At 43.7% G+C, this 24,069-nt stretch overlaps 1 protein-coding gene across 1 annotated transcript in view; it reads left to right on the top strand.

The window, feature by feature from the left end:
- The window catches only part of GRIK2 (glutamate ionotropic receptor kainate type subunit 2), a 2,093,351-nt gene that overhangs the window by 1,116,728 nt on the left and 952,554 nt on the right, over positions 1 to 24,069 (top strand). The window lies entirely within an intron of this gene.

Raw genomic sequence — 24,069 nt, 5'->3', positions numbered from 1 at the left:
AAGAAATATGCGCTGCTCCCTAATTAACATGCTTCTTTGTGTTTGAATGCATAGTTGCCATGACAATTACCACAATGCCATTTGAAATGGCAGTGAAGTGCACTGCTCTCTAGCTTTGAGCTCTTAAATTATAGCAAAAGGGGAAATGGCTCGACAAATCCAGGAGGATGCATGCTTAATGTGAACCCTTTTTATATTTACTACTTCACATGTCTTTCTTGCATGCAACATATGACCCACCAAAAGAGGGGCCCGATTTACAGAGCATTTTTCAATAGGAACATTTAATTGAAAAAGCGTTTTTCAATTTGGGAAACAGTTGGTAAATCAGGCCAGTGGCTTTCTTTGCAAAAAAAAAAAGTCTTTTTAAAGTCTGTTGTTTGTATGCGTGTAGTTATAATTCAGTGTGTGTAGTAAATGGCATTATATGATCAATAACCACATTTATGATATAATTTTCAAGGCATGCGGCTAATATGTGGTCCAACATTAACTGTTAGTCAAAGGCGTTACAGAAACTTTGCACTGATGCAAGAGCACCATTAGGGCACAATGTGCTCTATAACCAAAACAATCCTATTCTTTCTATTTATTTTTAGACCAAGCAAAAAGGACTATTCATACGGCACGAGAGCACGACTCTTTGTTTGCACGAGAGCAATATTTTCCCTATGGCTGATTTGCACTTGAGTTTCAGTAATATCGCCCTCGGTGTGTTTAACTAGACAGGTTATCCTGCCCAGAAATGAGCTTCTTCGGCTGCCCTTTTGAAAGGTGTGCCATGCCTTTCATGTGACTGTGTTATTGTTCCTAGAAGTAACAGATTCATCTAAACCCATGTGCTTATTGTTGTGAGGCCTGCAACAATGCTTTGGAAAGTAGAGGCCCCAGAGTCGGGGCACCGTACTGAAATAAGTTGGGGGGTATAGAGGAACTGTGTGTCCCCACATCGGGGTGCAAAGTGGGGGCAGGAGAACATGCCACTGAGGGCTCTCCACCCATTGCGCCTCATCACTGACACAAACATTCTAACTCTAAAGCACTAATGGACAGGGTAAAGGAGTTACACATATAAGATGCAAGGTATAAGGGTAATGATAATGATAAAGCGCCTATATGCAGGCAAGTGTTTCAATGCGCTCAAGGTGGGTGGGAACATGGGGAAAAACAACAGTCCCTCAGAGCCCTTGAAATTTGGAGACAACAATAGTCTGCACAGGCAGAGTTAGTGCATGTAATAATGCATTCAACAGTTGAGACACAGCAAATAGGCCTGGCGCCGATTCTGCACTTTACCAAGTGCAATGAAAGGGGGGAGACAAGGGAGAACAGACAGATGATCTTCGGGCACAGTGTATTCAGATCGTTCAAGTGCAAAGACGGTCACAGGGAGGCGGAGTTCCAAGTGCACCCAGTCGGTGGAGAACTGTGGCAAGCACAGAGAGAGCCACTCTCTTGGGATTTTTATCAAGTGCAGTGAGGGTGGGCCGGGGGGTGCAGGGCCTTAAGGCAAGTGCAAGAGATACACCTCCACTTAATGAGTAACCCGGCAACCCTTTTTTTAAAACTCACAGATCAAGAGCATGCTCAGAAAGGAAAGTGTTATAGTAAAAACCTTAATGGGGAAATCTAGGAACAAGTCCACAAGTCATTGCATACACTGGCATAGTGCCTGGAACAGGAGAGAATGCAATCCCGTATTGCTATGATGAAAGGCCTGATTACCAAAGCCTGTTTCAAAGGAATGTTCACTTTGAAAAACGCATTGAGAATCAGAGCATCAATCTCTTGGTCAATGAGAGTGAAAAAAAACAAAATGAAATAAAAACATAATGCTGATTGCACAACTTTATGAGTTCAACATGAAATATACTGAAGTTCTAGTGGACCAGCTACACATGTAACTACTGTTTGACAAGTTGAACCTACAACATTATATCACTTGAAACACTTGTGTATTGGTGCGTTACAAATGCCATATCATATATTATCTCAAGAAGCTGGTGAGTTGGCTAGCCCTACTGAAAATTGGGAGGACCAATGTGTCATTAACAGAAAGGAATCTAGAAAAGCAAAGGGCTTCACGGTCAACATGGAGAATTCCAGATGCATTTTCAGGGCATACTCCAAAATGTAGTCTAAGAAAATGCAGAACGGGCGATACGTCAGCCGGACATCAAGCACGAATCAGAGCGATATACAAGGAGGACATGCCAGAAAATGAATACAAAAGTTGCCAACCCAACTCACTGATCAATTTATATGCCAAACTAAATGCCAGCTGTCTAAACAAAGTAATAATGATGGTGATAATAAAAAGGTCAGGTAAGCTTCATCACGTAGAGGGATTGTACATCTGATTTAAGAGTGCAGATAATGGAGCCAAAATGTAAGACTCCCGCAGAACGCTGAATAACTTTCAGATCACGTTCTCCAACCAACTATTGAAATTTCAATTAATGCTAAGAAGGCTTTTTATAGCAAATCCTGCAGATTTATAATCTAAGCTCCAGAAAACTATGAACTCAACACAGATGTTTAAAGCATTACATAATACACCTGAGGAATGCACACTCACACTAGAGTGTGAACTCAAGACAGTGGGCCTCATTACGAATGCGGCGGTAAGGCAACAACGGCGCGGTAGTGCTACCGGCGCCGTTGTTACTGTGCCACCACCAATTTACGAGTTCTGCTCGCGGGTGCCGCTCTGCACACCTGCAAGCGCCCATGAGCAGAACTTGTGATTGCACCGGCACAGTTATAAATAGTTATGTTTCTTCGTCTGGGTTTGCACTTCTTATGGATTACATAGACTTGGATTTTGGCCATTAATACATTCCTGCCTCTCTATCCACTTCTCCTACCTCTTTTTTTACACACTACTGTCCAACTGGTCGAGGGTGTGGAAATTATATTCTCTTTTGCTCATTGTTTTTTATACTCCTGTTTCTCTGTATCTTCTGATTTGTTTTTTCCTTTGAATATTCTGTCTACTTTTTCTGAGCATCACTCTTTGACATTCTAATTTGTTTACCATCCCCTTGGCCCTGTGGCCACATTCTGTAATGACTCGGATGCCCTACTATCTGTTGTTTGCATTGTCCAACCCCATATCTAATCTTGGGTGCCTCTAATTTTCATCTTTCTTCTATTCATTATTCTTGTCCATTTCTTGCTGTTCTTGATTGGTATTATCTTTCTGCTCTTCATACCCCTCCCTCCCATGTATCTGGGTCATGTCAGAACCTTATCTTTAGCTCACCACTATCTACTTCCTCTGTTTTTGCTCACCCTATTTATTTTTCTGACCATCATCTTTTATTTTTGTCTATTCTCCCTTCTTCCTAATCATTGTGCTCTTAAGTACATATCTATTCTCGATGGGATCGTTGTGCTTTTAACACCTCTTTGTTCATCTCATCTTGTTTTGGTAGTTAATCTTCTCATTCTTTGCTTCTTTATCATTTGATGTGGCATCTGCGCTTTCTTCTTCTCTTTACTCTTTATACCCAACTTCACTCAATGCAGCGAGTTCTTTGCTGCCTTGAAAGACATTGGCGCAAATCTCTGTTTGCCTCTGATCGTTCATCCTTTTCCTCCTATCATCAACTATATGACTGTGTGCTTTTGGCAGCTAAATGTTCATATTACTCTGATCTTCTGTGTGGTCAGTCTGCTCACCACAGTCTCTGTTTCAATCACTTTCTAGTCTTCTTTCTCCTCCATTGCCCTACTGTTCTCTTTACTCTACTTTAAAGGCCTCAGACTTTGCTTCCTATTCTTCTTCAATAGTGGTCACTTTTTGAACCGCCACTGTTCCATCATCTTCTTCTTCTTCTTTTTCTCCTCCTTCTTCTTTTTCCACTTTACCCATTTCATTGTTTCCGCCTACCTCCAATTCTGATTCTTTGTTTAATTCTAGCTCATGCTCATCCCACTGCTCTCCCTTGGATTGTATTCCTTTGTCACTTATACCAAAAGTCTATCCCTTGCTGATCGCTTATCTTACTGCCTTTTTTAATATTTCTGTTCTTACATTCACTTTTAGTTCTTCTTTTAAGCACACCACAATTCTTCCTATTTTGAAAAAAACGTTCTTAGATCGCACTCTGCCTACAAACCTTCTCCTAATTTCACTTCTTTATTTTCTTTCTAAGATTCTTGTATGCTTTCATTATTCTCAGGTTTCTGTTTGTGTCACTGAGAATTCTATTTGTCCTCATTTGCAGTCAGGTTTACGTTCTCTTCATTTGACAGAAACCGCTCTTCTTTTGGTCTGTGACTCACTTTTTCTGCTTGCTATTTTAAACACTCCTCTCTTCTTATTTTACTGGACTTTTTGGCTGCTTTCTACACAGTGGATCATACTTTGCTTCTAACTTCTCTTTCTTCTTTCGGGTTCTCATGCTCTGTTTTATTTTGTTTTTTTCCTATCTATCTTATCACACATACTCAGTAACTTGGTCTGGGACTTCTGCAAATGTTTCACGTCTTCTTCATGGCGTTCCCCAAGGCTCTGTTCTTGGACCTTTCCTCTTTTCTCTTTACACTTCTCCCTTAGTGAATATTATCTCATCTTTAGCTATCTCACATTATTTCTATGCAGACAATACCCAACTTTTTCTGCCTTTTTCTGTCTTTTTCTTCTTTCGCTCCTTCTATTAATCATTTTCGTGTTCTGAACACATCCATATCTGAAGTTCTCTTTTTCCTTGCTAACACTCTCCCTCCTCCTCTGTCTTTTGTCTCTTTTCCACCTTCTCTTCTTACTATCTCTGGCTCTGCTCGTAAACTTGATCTTTACCTTGATATTGATCTATCTTTCTCTGCTCATATCTTGACTATATCCATTTGCTGTCAATATCATTGTCTCAACATTTGGAAAGCTTGTCATGTCCTCACATGTAATGCTACTAAACCTTTGATTTCTTCTCTTATGCTTAATCTATTGCTCTGCTTTACTCTTTGGTCTCCCTATCTCTTGTCTGGCTCTATTAAAGTCTGGCTTTAATGCTTCTCTTCGTTTACTTTCGCCTAGTGATTCTATTTCACTGTCACTATCCTCTCTTGGTTAGCTATCTTTGCTCTCATGTTTTAAATTAATTTTTCTTTGCATTGTATTTTAATCTGTTTATGATCTGGCGCCTATGCATCTTTCATCTTTTGTCTCGTTTTATGTCCCTTGTCATGCTTTGTGCGCTCAGGCACAATTCTTGTTATCACTTCCTCTACCCCTTGTACTCAGTCACGGTTTCATTCTTCCTCATTGTTTGCCCCATACCACTGGAACGTTCTTCCTCTTTGCTCTATTATACTTTATTTCATAACTCTCTTAAAAATGACTTTCTTCAGTCTGAAGACACATTTGTATAGCTTTGGATTTTACTCTGATTGTGCTATAAGTGTATTATGTTCAGCACTATATAAATTACAAATACAATGCAAAATACAAAATTCATGGAAGAAGATCAATGTGCTTCAACACAAGGTGTAATGGGGCGAAAGAAAAAGTAGTGAAAAGTGTCAAATGAAAGAGGTTTTAACCCTCCACATTTCCAGTTGTACTTCCACGTACATGCAATTCATCAAGGTTTTCATCAGAAGAACCACCATTTAGAGAATCTTGCATGCATTGCACTTGAGACAAAAGCAAACCCCAACATGCTCCATAATGAACAATTAAGAGATACAACTGATTAGACGAGGTTGGAGTTAACTCAGCAGATTCAATGACCAGAAATAGAACTATGTTCGCTCAACAGTATTTTGAAATCCTAAATAGCTCATAGGCACACCAAACCTAAAACAGACAACGTAGTTAGAAGAATGAGTTGACTGGAGTCATAGCAAATACATCTCTTGTTAAAGACCACCATTAAACCAAGAACTATAATAAGATCGGTAGCATCTCCATCCAAACCCAAGCCTGTCTTTGGTATTTAAATTAAATTTGCTGAAAGATCTGTAACTGACTTGGCCTCTGGGGAAATTCCAATATACACAAAGTGGGGAAACATCCTACACACTATTAGAAAATATGCAGAACAATAGCAACAATCCTTCTACTTAACATACTGGTCACACAAGCAACATACATGGTTTAAAGAAGGTATGATAAGCAACAATTGCTGCTGGATCTGTGCAGGCTCAAGCTACTGACATTGTCACACATTTTGGTCATGCAAAAAAGCATAATATCCCTCTAGAAATCTGAAACACAGCAAATTGAATGGGTGATAAAAACACCTTGATCCTGCACCCATTGGATTTTGCATCAGGTGCCACATACATTTATACAAACCCCACTGAGAATGAATCAGCATCACACATGTGCAAAGTAGGTAGTGTTCAGAAGAAAACCAAACACCGAATATTGATGGACTGATTAAATAGAAATAGGTATGTACATACACCATGTCACAATTATATGATATTCCAACTTATCAACACTTAGTATACATTTAAGTGCACCACTTAAGTTATTTCAGTAATAAGAATATGTTTTATTTCCCAACACATTGTATTTAGCCTAATCATATTAGACTTGGAGTTACCTTAGCCAACACGTGTTTCGACCACTGAGGTCCTTTTCAAAGCTATCAATTTGCAAAATAAAATTTCAAACAGATACGCAAAACAGTGAGAAGTGGTTTGAGCCCATCCACATTCACGCTAGGTACTTATGATATGCTTTAAGAGTTGCTTGCTGGCTTCTGAAATATTGATTTATAGATTGTAACACGTGTTTATTCGTTTTGAAAAAACTAATAAACACTTGTTACAATCTTTAAACAATTTGTAGTGAAACTAACTCTCAAAGCATATTATAAGTACCTAGCACTAATGGGTATGCAGTGATTTTAAAGAATAAAAAACAGAGAATAACTTTAATAAAGAAACAATAATAAACAAATATCAAGTTTTTGTTTAAAATGTATATGGGGTGGAGTAGTGGGTTATAACGGGTGGGCAGGGGGTCAGGATGGGTTTAAAAGCATATGTAGGGAAACAGCGAATTTGTGGAGGGACCCACCCAAAATAAAGAAACATTAAAAATCGATAATTTTTGTTATAATATTTTAATTATTAAAGCATTCTCTGTAATTTAATTTATTATAATCACATGTAACTGCGCTAATGTAGATGGTCTCAAACCACTTCTCACAATTTCAGCCATGGACAGTGGAACACTGTCCTTAATAGACCTGTAGCACAAGCAGCAGGGCATGAAACAATTTCACATTCAAGCACGGCAGTCCCTTGTTTCTAAAGCTCCCACAACTAAGATATTCAAAACACTCTTTGTTCATTAGGCTGTCTCAGACAAAAAAAAATCTCACTAAACTCCAGTCAGTAAAGTACCTAAATGTTCAAAATAGTTTCTGAATCCAGTACTCAAATCTCAATTTCCATAGTGTGTAGAGGATACATTTATTAGGATTATGTGTTACTGTCTTCCTTGTCTATCAAGATATGAATGTTTCAGAATTTTCAAGGTCATATATCCAATGGAATTGTCACTAGCTCATTGTGTTTGATTTCTTCAGGGCATTATACCCTGCTTGATTTCTGCCCAAATTTCTTTTGATAGCTGATATAATAGAATTAATGATTCTTCCAATGAAATAGTCTGTGATCAGTTGCTAATACTGACACATATGATAGTATGTTGGGAGATGTTGTGCAGTTGTATGGCCTATAAACACACACATGTATTTCTTTGCTTATGCTATTGGTTACAATACCAACTGGTAATTTACCTAGTGATTCCTCACCAAAAATCTCTAAACCTACCCGCCCTCCATTAATCTTGATTTTGTCACAACTAGCATTTTGTCCATTTCCTTTCTATTATCTAGACTTTAACACCACATTTAACATGGAAATGTATTATTAATAGCAGAAATGTTACCATGGTAGCAGTATCCACCCTGGAAGTATATTACGTTTCATTCAGATGCTGCATTGATAACATTCACTTATTGATTTCCGAAAGAGCTAAAATCTCAAATAACTGTAAAAATATTTTCCAAAATTCTGAAGCATATCTATAAATTTCAAGAAACCTTCTTCACTTTCTGTTGTGTGAACCTGCCTAAGGGTGAAAGGAGCTCAAAACTATACAACAAATACAAATAATTGTTCACACTGATTAACTACTTAGAATTGGAGTTACAAAAGGAGAACATTTCACGGCTCTTTTGCTTTATAAAATAATTGGAGAACAAACGTTTCAAATTGAAAAAAAGTATAGATGTTCTGAATTGCGATGAGCATGAACATCTCTGAAAAAGTATTTATTTTTTCTGCCAGCAAGAATTAAGTCCCAGGTCATGCCTAATATAGAAGTGCCATTAGTATGCCAGTGCCATCTGTCACTGCCAAACCATTTTCTTGTTGAATCAGAAATTCAAGAAATATCTATTTTCCATGGCTAAATGGCCGCACACTTCCCTCCGTCAAAGCTGGATTTTTCAAACAGGGGAGGACAAAAGTTGCTCAAATGTTTAAGAATCCTGCCACACACAAGGCAGGACATGGCACAATCAACACATGTAACTTAAAATGACAAATCCATGGGTATAATCAGGATAAGTGAATTATTCTGAGTTAAGAACAGGTGTGTTCATTTCATACTTTACTTCATACACTGTTCCTGATTGAACTGATCACAATACTGTGATTGATCCAATGAGTTCCACTGCATGCGCGTTAGGTAGGAATTTTATATATGCTCCATTTTGGCTGAGTTAATATGCATGTTGATATGTATGTGTTCAAAAGCCTTGAAGATGGCCACATATAAGATTGGAAACAGGCCTTAGAATGATAATTCAATAATAATTGGATCAGGCATGACAATCAAATTTACTAATAGAATCTTAGACAAATAATAATTGTGCATGGGATCAAACTTGTTTTTTGGGGATAATTAATTCTTTATTAAGCTGCCGCTATTTCACTTACAATTAATTGACCTTTAATTGTGTATTTTTCATTTTCCTCACTTAGGGGGTAATTCATAGAATTAAGTGCAGAAGTGGCGCACGTCGCTGGCGCACAGAGGGAGCGTGTGCCAGTCTGCACCAGCCGTGTGCGCCAAAACCCATTTTGACACACAGCGTATTCATGGATACTAACATTCATAATCAGCCGTGGTGCAGACTGGTTCAGCGACACTGCAGCACTGCCAGTAACGCCCCCAACTCTGCCCTGTGCGCCAAAAACATCGCACAAATCCAGTACATGGTGCAAAGCCAGTGGACCAGCATACAGCCCCACAACCACGAAAATGCGTGGAAAACTCCCTGCGCTCCCCTCGGAATACGCATACCCCGCTCGTGCCAGCGGAATCGCGTGGAAAACACCCCGCGCACCCCTCTAAATACGCCTACCCCACTTGCGCCAGTGAAGTCACGTGGAAAACACCCCGAACACCCCTCGGAATACGCGTACCCCGATCGCGCCAGTGAAATCGCGTGGAAAACTCCCTGTGCACCCCTTGGAATATGCAATCCCACTCACGCCAGTGAAATCGCGTGGAAAACTCCCTGCGCACCCCCAGTATACACGCAAGCAGACCATCCACCCTCCCCATGCCCCGCAGGCAGCCCATCACCCCTGGGCATGCCCCGCAGGCAGCCCATCCATCCTGACCATGCCCCACAGGCAGCCCATCCACCCTGGGCATGCCCCACAGGCAGCCCATCCACCCTGACCATGCCCCGCAGGCAGCCCTTCACCCCTTGGCAATATCCATACAAAGTAAATAAAAAATAAAAAACATTGATCCATGGGAAGTTGAAATAACAAAAGTATGTACACATCTTGAACTATTTACAATGCAAGTCCAAAGGGTCCATGATCCCCAAACAAAAGGAAACATACCAAAAATCCTATAAATAAAAAACTATATACATAAAGTGGAGCAAAGTCCATGCACTCCAAAAAAAATATAAAACAAAGGAAACCTAAGCCTAAGAACTATGTACAAAGGCGGCGGGCAAGTCCAACGGCTCACTCTTTTATGTTCCGGGCCAGGGCATTATCGAACTCCAAGTCGATGTTCCGGAGGCAGCCTCTTCCTTGGCCTCGAGCTCTCGCAGGGATGCAGCCATGGCCTCCTCTAACTCCCTGCGAGTTGCCTCGAGGCACTCAGCCCACCTACATGCCCTGTGCATGGAGTTCTTCGCTCTGGCCATAGTGAGCCATGCCTTCTCCAACCGCCGCCACTCTGCATCTATTTGCTGGCCCAACCACTGCCACACAGAAGACACTCCCAATCCTGGGTCCCCCTGTCTTCCGGCCGATGCCTGCCCCTGTGATGTTGATGGCCCTGAGCCATGTTCGCTCCCACCCTGAGCCTGCTGCTGCCATGCACGTGCCATGCAGCCCGACGTCACAAGCAACACGGGGAGTGCCAAACAAATGCACACACGCCACCAGACAGACATGCATCTGTACATCTCCACCACTTGTCACAGTGCAATCACCGGCAACTATGTCACATCTGCCAATCGGCTCACTGCATGTCTGTGTCACATGCATCCATGGCTTATCACAGTCGCACACATGTCACACACACACGCACTTGTACACTGTGCACGTACATGAAGGTGGAACCAGCATCCATGTGTGACACCCCAGTGCATACACAGAAATGCTAACATGTGTGCGTCGCCACATGCATTTGTGCATCATCCTTTGGAACACATGCACCATTGATGTACATCACACATGACTGGACTCGCATGTGGCAGGCTCATGTCCCTGCACATACACATCCATACATGGGCCGTTGCAGACATATGTCCATGCTGCACACTCCTGGCACACCTCAACATGCACTGCGTCCATTCAGGACACATGGACACTTACTGCTCGACTCTCAACGGGTCTGCCTCTCAAGGACCTGGAGGCGACGCACTGGGCATATGTGTTCCAGGACCCTCATCTGGCCTTTGGTAAAGCGGACCCGGCACCCTTCTGCATCCGCTGGGTCCAAGAGACGCCAGGCCTTCGTCAGGGTCCTGGACCTGAAATCGTCCCAGTGCTTGTGGACGTGTGGTAGGTCACGGGTTGCCAACCACTCCGCATTGATGGCAACCACAATGTCCATCCAGATCCTTCTCCATCCATCCTTGTTAGCGCGTGTTCTTCCGAAGAGGGCATTATAATGCACCAGGAATTGCTCCACTAGGATGCCAACCTCCCCTGCTGTGAAGCTGGCAGCCCTCTGCCTCTCTGGCCGGGGGTTGCCAGTGGTCTCAGATGTTGTCTCCCCCGACATGGCAACCCCCGAGGCAGGTGTGGGTGGGCAACTGGGTCCTGGTGCTGGGCTGTGGAGTGATGGAACTGCAGTCGGGAGTCTTCTGTTCCAGCAGGGGTGGTCACAGCAACTGGACCCCAGCAGATGGCTGACGTGCAGGCACCAAATAGCAGGGCATATGGCCAGCAGGTAGGCAGCAGCAGATGGCTGGTGGGAGTCTGCTCTGGGCTCTGGGGGGCAGGAAAATAGCATTCTGGGCAGGAGCGTGGTCTTCTGTGTGTTGTTGCGTGGCCAGCTAGATACAGAGTGATTTTGCATGTGAAAAAACAGCACGCCAGCTTGTAATCTGAGGAAAGGCTTTTAGCGCGTAAGCGCATATGTGACTTAAAACGCGCAGGCATTTCCCTCAGCACGGGTGCATCCGCACGTGCAAAAACAGCATGTCGACATGTGAATGCATGTAGTTCGAGGAAAGGGCCTTAGCGTGTAAGCGCGTAAGTGACGTAAAGCGCGCAGGAGTTTCCTTCTGCAGGTGTAAATGGTTGTCACGGGTCTGCAGCGCGTTGTATGTGCCTTCAGTGAAGACCGACGTGTGTGTTTTTCCTACTTTGGGGTTCACACGCGATTACGTCACAGCGGTTATAGTGCCTATGCGAATTTACTTTCCATGCAGATGGTGAGTCGCGCACGCTATTGCCTGCTATTTTTCCCAATGCCGGTGCGCCTCTTTGTCGCGTACCCCATTTATTGACGTCATAGAAGCCTGTGTGTTAATCGCGTATGTTTTTTGGCATGGCATGTAGCACAAGGGTCATGGGTTAATGGGTGGGTTTGGGTGACATAGCAGTGATTTACATGGCCTGTTTTGCAGGGGGGTGGTGGGATATTCCCCTTGCATGTGTTCCTTTTGGTTATGTTTTAGTAGCTAGGGATGCACACAATGTAGCACTTCCATGCAAACATTCTTAGGGTGTTAAGGTTGTGACAGTTGACTGTCTCTTTGTCATCATCGAGTGTCACCAGGTATGTGCCAGGCCTGTGTGCACTCCGCAGTGGTGAGAGTTTAGGTGTAAAATGTGGCCAAAAGCTGGGTCCGGGCTGCCTCGCCACGTACCCTTTCCCCTCCCATGAGCAGCGCCTGTGCATGTGGTTGTGGATGTGGGGGAACCACCATGTCCACCGGTACGCCCTGCCGTGTTGCGATGTTGTTCTGCGCACATGCTGCCACAATGATCCTGCACACTACTGGAAGTGCATATAGTAGCTGGCCGCCAGAGTTTAGTTTAGTCTAGTTTAGTTTAGTTTATTATTTGATAATGCGCTCCAAAACCCAGGGGTAGCCGGGCGCAGCAGTTACAAGAATACTTAGGCTTAAGGTTGCGTACATACAAAAGGATACATACAGAATATGCATTATATGAGTTATTAACATATATACAAAACCAATATACAAATATACAAGAAATACAGGAATGTGAATCCCTCTCATAGGTCTGGTATCGGGGGAGTCAAAGGTAGTTATGCGCAATGATAGGGCCAGGTTCAGTGGGTTAGTTGTCGTTACTCCAGAGCCAACTTTTCACCTTACTCCTGAAACTAGAGTAGGGTAGATTAGCTCTCAATGCCATGGGGAGTGAATTCCAAGCGCAGGCCGCTCTAACAGGGAAGCTAGCTCGGACTGCTTTAGTTAGTCTAAATCTGGGGGTTTCAAGTAGGGAGTGGATAGAGGCTCTGGTATGGTGAGTAGAGGATTTTCTAGTCAGTCTAGCCAAGATGTAGGGGGGCGCAGTGTTGTTCAGTCCTTTATGTGTGAGAGATAGTGTTTTAAGGAGATTTTTAGCCAGTGGTTGTTTTTCCTAATATTAGATATATGTGCTCTGCGGGGTATGTCAAGGGCTGCTCTAAGAGCATTATTCTGCAATATTTGCAATTTGTTAGTGACAGTTTTATTGGCGCCTGCATAAAGGGCATTACAGTAATCCAGTTTGGACATTACTAGGGCATTGGCTAGTGTGATACAATTGGTTGTGAACAGGTAAGGTCTGCAGGCCCTGATTAATTTGCAAGTGTAGGCTGTGGAGGAAGCCAAAGCGTTAACTTGTTTTTTGAAAGATAAAGTGGAATCAAGGTAGAAGCCTAGTGTTTTTACCTCTGTTGCCACTTTGATTATATTACTGTCTATATTGAAGGCACTTTAGTTAGGGCTGAGTTCTTTAAGGTTGGAGTCGGTACCCAGTATCAGTATCTCTGTTTTATCGTCATTCAGGCAGAGGCCATGTGAGGCCATCCATGCCTGAATGATGAGGTAAATCTTATTTACTAGAGCTGTGTCTTCAACAAAGTTGCCAGATAGTGGTATGAGGATCTGCGTATCGTCTGCGTAGTTGTTGTAAGTTACCCCCAATCTGTCAAGTTTGTCAAAGAGTGGCTTAGTAAATATATTGAACATTGTGGGGGAGATACATGAACCTTGTGAGACGCCACAGGTGATATGTATTGGGTACGCTGAGGCTAATGGGGAGAACACTCTTATCGTACGGTTAGCTAGGAAGGATTGTACCCATGCTATAGCTTCACTTGAGAAATGGGCGGCAGATGCTAGATGGTTGCATAACACTGCATGGTCCACTAGGTCGAAGGCCGCCGATAAGTCAAGGAGGAGGAGCATAGCTGTTTTACCTTTATCCTTCAACTCGTCGATTTGTGTCTTAAGGTCGATTAGGGCCGTTTCAGTACCATGTAGTGGTCTGAAGCCAGATTGGCGTGATCCTAGTAGTTGGTTTGTCTCCAGGTAGTTTTGGATCTGGAGGTAAGCTACTCTGTCAATTATTTTAAGGAGAAATGGGACCGTAGTAATGGGCCTATAATTAGTTGGGATGGCTGGGTCAAGGGTCTGTTTTTTCAGGAGAGGCAGCACCCAGGATTCTTTAAGGCTAGTGGGTACAGTGCTAGATCTGAAGGAGGAATTTATTAATTTAGAGATGAAAGGCGCTAGGTCTCTGGCTGCATCCTTAATGACTTGTGCTGGGCAGCTGTCACCTTGGCAGTTGGATGGTTTCAAGGATAATATCACCTTTTCGGTTTCCAGTATAGATATGTTAGAGAAACTGAATGGTTTGCGGTTGTTTTGAGTGACTATTCTAGGTATATCTGCGATGTGGGAGGTATGGGTTCCAGTGTCATTTTTGGATCCGTAATTCCTTGAGGTAGGGGGTGAACCAGGTGTTAAAATGAGATTCTCATTTGCTTTTGCGCAGTTTAATAGGGGCAATAATATCCAGGGCCTTTGACATAGTGTTGTTGAATGTCTCAACTAGCATGTTAGGGTCAGAATTTCTTTTTTGCTTCTAGTAGGCATAGGCGGAGCTGAAGTAATCTTGTCTGGTTTGGGAGGCTCTATGGTAGATGAGAAACAAATAAGGTGGTGGTTAGTCCACGTTTGTGATAAAATGTTGGATATGGTCATGGCGCAGTTTCGGTTATCTATCCAATCTAGTGTCCGTCCTTTTGTGTGTGTAGGGGCTAAAACTTGTTGGGTAAGGCCATGATCGATTAAGATTGATTGGATGGAGTGGACCTGTTTGTCTGTGTCGTCATTAAATCCCAGGTTAAAGTCACCTAGTAACAGGAGCTGAGTGGAATCTTTGATGATATTCGAGAGGAGGCTAGATAGGTCTTCCTCAAAGTTACCTAATGGGCCTGGTGGTCTATACACCAGAAGGACAGTTAATGTACTGTTGTTAGAGATTGGTATTTTAGCAGAAAGAAGTTCACAGGATGTGATGGCTCGGTGTGGGGTGCGCCTTACAGCTAGTTTTGTTTTGGCAATAATGGCCAGGCCACCTCCCCTAGAGTTGGGTCGATCGACTCTTAGTATATCGTAGCCGTCTGGTATGGCAATCATAAGTGCAGGGCCCACAGCATCATGGAGCCAGGTCTCAGTAATGGCTAGTAGCTCTAAATTGTCCATGGCTAGTATATCGGCAATTTCCGTATTGTGGGCTATGAGGGACCTTGCATTGATGAGGGCTCCTGATAGGGTAGGAGTTGTGATTATTTTTTGAGTGGGTCTGGGACTAGGGAGATTGGGTCTCTTCTGGTTGTGAAGGAAGTTAGTATGTGTTGTTGGGCGTCTTTCTGCAGCTAGGGCAGGAGGGTTGGAGTCATAGGCAGTTGGAGTTAGTCTGGATCCAGGTGGTCTAGTTCTTTTGTTTTTTAGGTCGTATAACCGTGGTAATCTCGCTCTGAGTCGCATATTTCTCTCTTGAGGGTTACAAGGTATGGCGTTAGTGTAGGCCATTGTTATGATGGTGATGAGAATGGTCCACAGTAGGGAACAGAGTATGAGTGTACGGTAAGTCTTAGTAGAGCACATGGTAAGGGACAGGTAGCAGTAGCGCCAAGGTACGGCAGTCCCAGCAATTACTAAAATGCAATGAACAGGAGGGGCACCTAAGTGCAGTAATCCCAGTACTGGCTAAAATGCAATGAACAGGGGAGGCACCTAGTTGCAACAGTCCCAGTAATGGCTAAAAAGCAAGTGAACAGGGGAGGCACCTAAGTGCAGTAATCCCAACAATGACTAAAATGCAGTGACTAAAGTGACCCAGCAATGACTAAAATGCAGTGACTAAAGTGACCCAGCAATGACTAAAATGCAGTGACTAAAGTGACCCAGCAATGACTAAAATGCAGTGAACAGGGAAGGCACCTGAGTGCAGCAGTCCCAACAATGACTAAAATGCAGTGATTAAAATGACCCAGCAATGACTAAAATGCAGTGAACAGGGGAGGCACCTGAGTGCAGCAGTCCCAAAATGACTAAAATGCAGTGATTAAAGTGACCCAGCAATGATTAAAATGCAGTTACTAAAGTGACCCAGCAATGACTAAAATGCAGTGACTAAAGTGACCCAGCAATGACTAAAATGCAGTGAACAGGGGAGGCACCTGAGTGCAGCAGTCCCAACAATGACTAAAATGCAGTCATTAAAATGACCCAGCAATGACTAAAATGCAGTGAACAGGGGAGGCACCCAAGTGCAGTAGTCCCAACAATGACTAAAATGCAGTGATTAAAGTGACCCAGCAATGACTAAAATGCAGTGACTAAAGTGACCCAGCAATGACTAAAATGAAGTGACTAAAGTGACCCAGCAATGACTAAAATGAAGTGAACAGGGGAGGCACCTGAGTGCAGCAGTCCCAACAATGACTAAAATACAGTGATTAAAATGACCCAGCAATGACTAAAATGCAGTGAACAGGGGAGGCACCTAAGTGCAGCAGTCCCAACAATGACTAAAATGCAGTGATTAAAGTGACCCAGCAATGACTAAAATGCAGTGAACAGGGGAGGCACCTAAGTGCAGCAGTCCCAACAATGACTAAAATGCAGTGATTAAAGTGACCCAGCAATGACTAAAATGCAGTGAACAGGGGAGGCACCTGAGTGCAGCAGTCCCAACAATGACTAAAATGCAGTGATTAAAGTGACCCAGCAATGACTAAAAGCGTAATAAGATTACATTGCGGCAGGGCAGGTGCATGTATAGGCCGGGAAGTAAATAGGCGTCTGGTCAGCAGACCAGGCAAACTGGTAAGTATCATAGGAAGTTTATTGATACAACCCGGTACCCAGCACACACTGTGCCTAATCAGGGGGAAGGTGCAAAGGTTTGAGTACAGTGATCAGTAGGGGGTTTAGGTCATAGCCTGTGTCTGATGAGGGGAACAGAATACTCACATGGATCCATGTCCGAGTGATGCAGTGGCAGAGATTTAGGCTGACGGCACGTACGGCCGCGGACAGGCGCAGACAGGCCCTTTAACTCGCCCGTCAGCGCGAGCTTCCGCACGGCGGCTTCCGCCTGGCGGTGGGGGCGGGTGCAGGGTAAGGGGCCAGGCAGCCAATCAGGGCATCCGCAGGTCGTGCACCTTTACAGTGTGCGTCGGCCGGCGAACGATGTGGCAGCCATTGACCGCATTGTGTAAAATGGGCGCGGGATGCGCCTCAGGATGCCTTTGTTGTCAGGATCCCTCAGGGAAGGGCAGGTGCTGCGGAATGTGCCCAGTGCACATTGTCGAGAAAAATGCATCCAACGGGATGCTGTTTGCAGGCCACGGCGTGGCCTCAAATCTCGATGGCTCTGTCCTAGGGGAGAGGGAGAGGGGGCTCCTGCCCGCTCCTCTCGTCGGGTCAGCTGTAGAGTGGGGGGAGAAGGGTGCAGACAGGCCCTTTAGCTCGCCCTTCAGCGCGAGCTTCCGCACGGCGGCTTCCGCCTGGCGGTGGGGGCTGGTGCAGGATAAGGGGCCAGGCAGCCAATCAGGGCGTCCGCAGGTCGTGCACCTTTACAATGTGCGTCGGCCGGCGAACGATGTGGCGGCCATTGACCGCATTGAGTAAAATGGGCGCGGGATGCGCCTCAGGATGCCTTTGTCGTCAGGATCCCTCAGGGAAGGACAGGTGCTGCCGAATGTGCCCAGTGCACATTGTTGAGAAAAATGCAACCAGCGGGATGCTGTTTGCAGGCCACAGCGTGGCCTCAAATCTCGATGGCTCCGTCCTGGGGGAGAGGGAGAGGGGGCTCCTGCCCGCTCCTCTCGTCGGGTCAGCTGTAGAGTGGGGGGAGAAGGGCGCAGACAGGCCCTTTAGCTCGCCCTTCAGCGCGAGCTTCCGCACGGCGGCTTCCGCCTGGCGGTGGGGGCGGGTGCAGGATAAGGGGCCAGGCAGCCGCTCCTCTTGTAGGGTCAGCTGTAGAGTGGTCAAAGGAGCCTAGGCGTGACTTGAGCATTCTGAATGTGAGCTCCACTATGGCCCTGGTTGCAATATGGGCTGCTTTGTATCTTACCTGGGGGGGTGTGGTGGGGTGCTGCATTGGCGTCATCATGTGGGTGCTGAGAGGGTAGGCACTGTCCCCTGGGGAGGTCATGATGGTTGTCATTAGTTGGGTTTGTGTATTTGTCTGTGTGTGACATGCATGCATGTGCACAGGCATTTATAGTAACCTATGAGCCATGTGTCGCCATACTTCCCAGCTTCCAGGGCCCGGATCAGGGTGGACAATCTGTATATGAAACTGTCATGGGTGGACCGTGGATAGTTTGCATGGACAGAGGTGATGATTCCCATGGCATCGCATGCAACCTGCACGTTCATGGAATGCCAGTGCTTGCGGTTCCGGTAGATGTTTTCAGTGGGCCTAGGTGGACATAGGGCCACATGGGTGCGATCTATGGCACCGAGCACTTTGGGGTAGTGTGCCACCCTGTGAAGTCCAGGACCACGGCCTGCTTTTCTGCGGCTGTTCTGGGCATGTATATGTGCCTGCGGACTGAGGGGCGCGCAGTCATGATTGCCAAAACCTGGTGTAGGCAACGTGACTGGGTGGGCTGTGAGACTCCCCCACTATGGCAGTTGTCCGCTGAAATGACCCAGTGGCCAAAAAATGCAGTACATTGAGCACCTTCTCCAAGAGGCTCAATGCTTGGGAGCACAGAGCACAGGGTGGGTGATGTGAGTTCATCCTCCCACTCCCTGACCAGCTCTAGGATGATATGAGGTGGTAACCAATTCCTGCCATAGACCTGGTCATCAGGCATCCCAAAAAGGCTGGTCCTGGCCAAAAAATGTGTGGCCTGGTTATTCTCCTCCTCCTGCGGTGTCCCACGATCACTGCTGCGAGGAATGGGACATTCATCGTATCTGTATATGCTTGTTTGTTGTTTGCTTTCGTGTGGCGGACGTGATTGTGTGTGTGTTTGACATGCGCGGGTGTTGCCTATTTGATTCCATGAATACATGTTGTTCACTAGCGTGTGGGCGTTGCGTGTGTTTCCCAGTGGTACTTCCCACGTTACGCCTACATTTTGCACGTGTTGTTCCCCATTCCCCGTGTTCCGCCCCCTTTTTAGGTGTGCGTGAGAGAAGTTGTGCGCTTTCCCCGTTCCTTCTGCGCACGCGTTTGGAACGTTGCAGTGATGTGTAAGGTAAGTGCAAATTTGGCGCACATCCCGGATAAAACGCATGCAGGGCCTTCCATGAATCGCACGCGTGCGATTTGCATGCATGCACCAGCTTTTTCACGCTTGCGCCACAAAGTTTGGCACACATTCCATGAATTACCCCCTAAGTGTTCGTGTGCTGCATTTATTAATGTCGGTCTTTTTGTTTCAATTATGTCTGTGCTCACTTCCCTTTTTGTCTTTTTATTTATTGATGTTAAACAAATATGTAAACACACACACAGTTGTTTCAATGTTGATAAAAAAAAAACTTTACAGTTGAAACACCTAAGATGGCCTTAGAAATGGTTCAACCATGAAATTACCAAAACTGGCCATTTTATGTTAGAGAAATGTTACTCTCTGACTTTTCACTGCAAATGATTTTCAGTATTCACAATCAAATGCCTCGTGACTTGACCCTTCCCTTTCTTTCCTTTTAAAATGGGTTGTCTCTAAGCACTGGGATCACATATTATGAGTTCTGCCAATATGTGTATGTTCTCTGCAATTCCCACATACATTTCAGGTTGAAAGAGAGACAAATGCACTATAAATTCCTACTGATGTATCCATTCAATTGTTGTATTTTTTTTTTATTTCTTCAACCTTGTGCAATGACATTATGTTTCATTAAATTATGATTTGAAATGCACGAAATTCCCAATGTCAAAATCGTTTTGATTAAAAGGAGTAGACATAGGATGTGGGGCAGTACGTTCAACAAAGTTGAGATACAAATACATGGTTTCTTTCAACGCATTTACAAACCTAGTAATCCTGTCCCATCACTATTAGGAGTAGAAGTAGTAGTACCACTTGCACTACGAACACTACGACTAATGGCACTGTCAGTAGCGTTATCAATAATATGTGTAGTAGTATCGTTTACACTACTACATGTACAATGACAATTAGCAGTACTAGTATCAGTATAGTGGTGGGAGGCCAACTGCTAGCAGCAGATATAGAAATACTAGTAGAAGTAGTATTACAACTATTGGCAATTTTAATATCAGTTTACTTGTTGTAGTACTACTGAAAGTAGTAGTAGTAGTCGTAGTAGTTGTAGTAGTAGTAGAAGAAGAAGTAATAGTAGTAGGGTCGCTACCAGTAGTAGCACTATTACTACTCCAAATAGCAACAGCAACCATGCTATTACTGCTAAATGTTTAAGCAGTAGTACTAATACTAATTATGGAAGTAATGCTTCTAGTGCTAATACTGTTACTACCAGTAGTACTGAAAGTTAGACTAGTAGTTTAGGTAATACACCTACTGAAACAATGCCTCCTATATCTTGGTCTGCCACAACTACTACTATTATGACTACAAGTCATACTGATGCCACCAATAGTAATAGTTGTAATACTGGCAGTTGTCTTAGTGCTGACACTACAATAATTCTGCTCTAAAAACTGATAGTGCTTCCAACAATAGTGCTGCTTCCACTGTGCTACTTTTGCGCATGCACGCTTGATTTAGTGATACTGGAGTTGCTTTCTCTAGTGCTACTGCAAATGCCTATTTGGAAAGGATGTTGTTGCATGCACAAAACAAAACAAAAACGCTGTCCCAATTTTTTTTTTATTCAAGCTGCCCCCTGATTTCTTTTTTAGTATATCTATGAATATTTCCAACATTCATTTGAAAAATCATGTTCAAAGTAAAAATCCACACACTTTAAGTTATGTCGGCACATATGTTTATGTTTGTTTTTGACACAATAGTGTTCTTACAAACTGATTCTTTGGTGGAATGTGTTTTCTGGGAAAGAAACTTCATTTATCAACTTTGCGTGGCATTGTGTTTGATTCCTCTGATTAGCAATAATGGCATATCATTTTGATTCCCGGGAACACTTTAAAATATGTCCCCTGAAAGAGCACAGACACATTTCTTTTCCTGTACAGGAACACAACTTCTCATGGCCTAAGCAGCCGGCTGGCGCGCCGCATGCGCGTCATCTACATGGCGTGCTGTCGATGATTGGTAGTCTATTTAATATATTCTACCACTGCTGATACACAACCACTGACTTATGGCGCCATTAACGCTTAGCTGACTGATGACTGCACAGCCATCTAAGCGATTCAACTCCATCAGTATTCTGGGGCTTGGCTCTCTTTTTGTGTAGGGCACAATTTGCAGCACTCATCAATTCACCTGATATATCTCATATCCGGCCAAGCAGAACTGGGCCTTGATATAAATAACCGTAATGAAGAAGGGGCCCTGCTTTAAAGAGCATCTATTAAAATATTGAAGAAGGGGGTTTATTCAGCCGGGTCCCCTTCACACTCACGGGCAGATGCTGTATATCACGTGAACAGCTCCCTTGCTGCATCGTTATGTTGGACCGGTATTTCACCGGTATTTTATTCTGCACCATTATCGTCCACGTTATTCGCTTCCAGCTGCTATGGTCTTCATGTATCCGAAATCTTAAATGGTTCCAATAGAAGCCAAATTTGTCTTAGCAGGAAATTCCACTTGTACTGTAATGGCATTGGGTTATAATAGTAAATTCTGTTTTAATGCTCAGTTAATTTCACTTTTATGCAGTGGCACAAATGCATGAGATTTCCTAAAACAATTCAATGGTGTTGCTCGTATATTTTGCAAACAATTGTACATGGCCTACAAGTTTGCAGCACTTTCTTAAAGTTGTCAAGTTCTCAGTGTGTGAATTCTAGCACTTAGCTGGCCGGATTAAATAAAACATGCAAGCGCTCATTGTTGATGAAGTGCACAAAGACTTGACATAAAAGCTGTATTAAAAAAAAGAATATATTGCCTAACCTAAACTTTTTTAAATTGAATAGGTAATTGTAGCGAGAAGAAATACCCACGTCCCTTCACTTGAATTTGGAAAGGGGTGTGACCCCTTCAACTGATTGGGAGGGGAGTGGAAGAGTGCTAATCTGCCAGTCTCTAGAAGACAGCCTTTCAGCACAGCTCACCAGCGGTCAGATTACAGAAACGTTGCACCGGTGAAAGTGCAAAGTTGCACAGTATTAACACTAGGACAACGTTTGTCCAATTTCTAAAAACAATGGAATATATTAGAAAACCATTGTACCATTACCAGTGCAGTTTGGCATGATATTAGCACGAGGACAAAGATGGCCCTATGGCAATAAAGATAACATTTTGCACCAGGGCAAAGTTGGCCCTAGTTCTTATACCTTTTTGTGTTAGCACTAGTGCAAAAATGCAGTAAAAATGTATTTTGTTTTGCACTAGGGCACTTTTTGCCCTGGTGCTTATACCATGCCAAACTGCACTTGGCATGGTGCAATGGTTTTCTAATATATCCCAGTGTTTTTATAAATTGGGCAAACTTTGCCCTAGTGCTAATTCCGTGCAATTTTGCACTTCCACCGTTGCAAAGTTTATGTAATCTGGCCCCAGGGCTGCTTTGTCCCTGTGCATGCTGAAGCACTACACGTATTTGCTTGTTGCCAAGGAAACAGCCCCCAGGCATCTAAAGAGCCACCACATGCAGAATATTCTCTATTATAGAGAGGCCACAAAAGTTAGAGGGCAAAAAAGTGGGGGGGGGCTCATTAACATATGTTATGCTAATGACACTTGACGTCACAGGAAGAAAACTAATGTTAAATCGAAGTATGCAAATATTATGTAATTGGTCTTTCCCAATCGAAGAAAGTGCACAGGACAGGTGAGCATTTTCCTCTGTGAAGGTACATTTTCAACACCCGAAAAAGAAAACACAAGAGAGGAGTTTTCGTGTAATGTTGCTTTCAGAGTAAACAAGGCCACACCTTTTAGACCTGCAACTATCTATTGAATTGTCCCTGCAGAGATGGGCTTATTGAGATATCCCAGAGGGAGCTTAAGCGGGCCTTAATGTGGTGTTGTAGTTAAGTGCCTCCACCTAATCCTAACGATCTTAGTTCGAATTGCTGTTTCGTAACGGTTTGTGATGGGCCCAACACTTTAAGTGAAAAGAGCAAACTGATTTTTGAATGCCCCAAGCTTCCTGGGAAGACCTTCTGCCCTCTTAAAAATGTGGGCAGACCCCTTCCACTTGCTTATTCCCTACCCACTTCCAGGACAATATCTATTCTATGGTCCATATTTTGAAGTACGACACTAATAGTGGACGAGCATTTGGCAGCGCAGACCTCTAGCAGCTTTCTACCAAAGCACACCCTTTGCAATATCATAGTGCTTTTTAAACTTTTTTAATGAAAGAAGAAAATATTCCCAGAATAAATGATTTTAGACCAAAATGCCGTGCTTTATGATGTCATTTCATGGCTTTTTTGGCTACTGTTTCAGGGTCCATGATGATGAGTGTGCCTGGATGACTCCATCTATTGCAATTGCAACCCTTTCATGAATCTAGACTTTATCAGCAAGATAATTGCGAAGGAGGTTGTTATTCAGCTTCAAGCACATATTAATATAGCCTTAAAGAGGGACGGGTCGATATCGTGGGATAATGACCCACCTTCTCCTCGGGACATAATTTGGAGTAGGGTCAATATCCCAAGGGATCATGAGTCCTCCCGAGGTCTATAAGGCTATACGCACATTGAGGTTTGGGATTTTTGGTTGTAAAGTAAAAAAACGTTAGTTTCAAAATGAGGGAGTAAAGCAGCAACCTCAGTAAATTGAATGTGGTTTTATTTGGGGGTATTTAAATAACATGGTTGTTTTCATAAGTTAAGCATTTCAATTCCAAACTTGGTTAACTGGAGAGGGTTTAACATGAGCATGTATTAAGGGTTGTGTAAAAGTTAACAGTTTCTTTTTAAGAAAAT

The sequence above is a fragment of the Ambystoma mexicanum genome, chromosome 4p, assembly GCF_040938575.1.
Source record: "Ambystoma mexicanum isolate Mex_15411 chromosome 4p, UKY_AmexF1_1, whole genome shotgun sequence".
In the NCBI taxonomy this organism is placed as follows: Eukaryota; Metazoa; Chordata; class Amphibia; order Caudata; family Ambystomatidae; genus Ambystoma; species Ambystoma mexicanum.
This window is presented reverse-complemented; position numbering and strand designations above follow the sequence as displayed.